At 46.6% G+C, this 2500-nt stretch overlaps 1 non-coding gene across 1 annotated transcript in view; it reads left to right on the plus strand.

Moving 5' to 3' along the window:
• Nucleotides 1–2338: 2338 nt before the first annotated feature.
• The window catches only part of LOC137271428 (small subunit ribosomal RNA), a 1859-nt gene continuing 1697 nt past the window's right edge, over nucleotides 2339–2500 (plus strand). The window contains exon 1 of the ribosomal RNA XR_010955960.1: nucleotides 2339–2500. This exon is cut by the window's right edge and continues 1697 nt beyond it. This is a non-coding gene — a ribosomal RNA (small subunit ribosomal RNA).

Here is a 2500-nt window from a genome sequence, read left to right on the forward strand (position 1 = left end):
AAGTGGAGAACACAAACTTTTTGCTTTGACCGTTATTTAAAGTAATTGTTTTTTAATTTGAAAATTGTCAACATATCTGTGCAAGTGCGTGTGGTGCGAAGGTTTATTCACTGGAATCAGTTATATTCAAACAGACAGGTTGCAGGTTCGAAGCCAGGTTGCCGTATAAACTTTTGCGAATGGATAAGAAATCACATCCTGGCAATCTGATCACATGATCGGAAGCACATGGATCTTGTCGGTCACAATGCCTCCATATTGGGAGGAACACGTTGGGATGTGGCAGAAGACAGATGTGAGTTATTTTTTCTATTTATGTTGCTGCTATGCCGAAACGAGCTACGAGAAAATATATTTGATGTAGTTCATTGCTTATTTGGGAAATGTGTATGTTGAATTTGTCGTACCTTTTAAGAGGTGAAAGTTTGCATTGTTTACTCAAGATGTATTTTGTTGCTGTTTTATATGTTTTTAACCTCTCGTTCGCTGCTTTGCACACAACCATTGAAGTTATGTGCTTAATGGACTGCTTAGGGGGCCTATAAACGTACAGTGAACTCTGGTTAAAGTGATTTCAGCTCAGTGTAATTGTTACCACAAGAAACTCTTTCGGACTATATGACCACATCAGGCTGGATGTTTCATGTAAGCCTTTTGAATAAGATACCCGATACTAACTCTAGACAGGTCACATATGAAAAGATTTCATGTATCTATGTGTGATACGATGTAGACATAAGAAGGCGAATGCGTGCTCTTATGTTTATATTATTGTGTGAAGGAGCGGTATTTTTAACTGTCAGAAACATTTATCATGTGTATTCTTGACTGTTACTTGTACAGCCGAACAGTCGGTACTGGCATTTATGTACTTGTCACCAGTGTTCATCGCCCAAACAGTATTACTACTCCAGAATGTGGCCAGAGACCGAAAATCCTTGATAGGAGGATACATGTACGGGTTGCTGTGGACCCTCTGATGGTGTTTTCATGTGAGATGTATGTTGGAAGAGCTGCAGTAATGCAGGTTGTATGTGTAACTGGAGGGTATATCACGTATCGGTTGCATATTTACACATATGTGTCGTATTAATGTGTGTGATGCCTTGGGAGTGAATAATTTTTATTGAAAGATGGAGTACTGCTTCATAGAGGAGTATCAAAATGATGGTAAATGGTTGTCAAAAGTGGTACACAGACGAGATGCACCCGTGTGTGAGGTTTGATTGGGTTCGGTCCCATACCGTAGGAAATATAACGTTTTTATTGTCTCGTTTCGTGTGAAAAAAGACGGTTTTTCCTCTTTTCCAAGCCATAACTCCAGATGTAATGGGTCTATCGCAAAGCTGATTATATCTGAGGAAAATACAAAGTATAACGAAGATACATGCAAAATTTCGTGAGAATCGGCCGAATAGGTTTAGAAATATTAACTTTTTAGAACGCGAGGGTCGGCCGCGTGACAGGCTAACTATCCAACGTATTGGCGGGGTTGGCAGATATTGTGAAGGAGGCCAGTCCCGCCTGCAGTGCAACGGCTCGTGTTGTACGGCAGCTCTCGGTGGGACTGGCGCGGTGCGCCGGGTGTCGGTAATCCGGAATGCGGGCGGGTTTCTCCTCGGGGATACTACGACGCATGAACGCTGCTCGTGTGGTTAGATATTTGCGCGTGATCTCGGTTCAGTTGCAGGTGCCTCGCCCTTGACTCTCCGTGTATCGTGCGCTGCTCCTCGGTAGTACGGTGGGTCTCGATCCTCGTCTCCGTGGCAAATCATCTGACACGCAGCAACGTTCGCAAGACCCCCTTCGCTTACTGGCGACCAGTGCTCCCATGACGAAAGGGAACGGTCGGCACACGTCGCTCTCGTTTCCCGGGGTGGCCCTGCCTTATCGTTAGGAAGGGACGTCCTCGTCGCAGGGAGTCAGAAAACGGCTCGTGGTAGACTGAGAGAGGTTGAGAATGCAACTGTCGAAGTTGCAGCTAGGCGATCGGGTCGCACACTCGCTCGTCTTTGCTACCAACTGCTTGTATAAGCAATCTGATTGTCGTGAGGAAGGCAGACCCCGGCATCCGGGGTTCGTCTGCGCTCGGTACGAGAATCAAACCGCCGACGTCAAAGTAGCCCGTGGCGTCACCCCGCTCTATCGTTTCGGGTCGGGCTTTGTGAGAATCTGTCGCTTTTCCGCCCCGAGAACGCTCTCGGTGGAGGGGATTGTGGCAGGGACGGCTGGCCGCCTCGGTCGGGTTGAGCTTTTTACGGGACTCGCTCGTGTGTTCCGGAGTTCTCCTCGCCGGCGGTTCGGACGTCCCGGTCTCTTGTCTGCGAAGACTCGGGCCTATCTGGTTGATCCTGCCAGTAATCATATGCTTGTCTCAAAGATTAAGCCATGCATGTCTAAGTACAAACTCTAGCACAGTGAAACTGCGAATGGCTCATTAGATCAGTTATGGTTCCTTAGATGATACAATCCTACTTGGATAACTGTGGTAATTCTAGAG

The sequence above is a fragment of the Haliotis asinina genome, unplaced genomic scaffold (genome assembly GCF_037392515.1).
Source record: "Haliotis asinina isolate JCU_RB_2024 unplaced genomic scaffold, JCU_Hal_asi_v2 scaffold_131, whole genome shotgun sequence".
In the NCBI taxonomy this organism is placed as follows: domain Eukaryota; kingdom Metazoa; phylum Mollusca; class Gastropoda; order Lepetellida; family Haliotidae; genus Haliotis; species Haliotis asinina.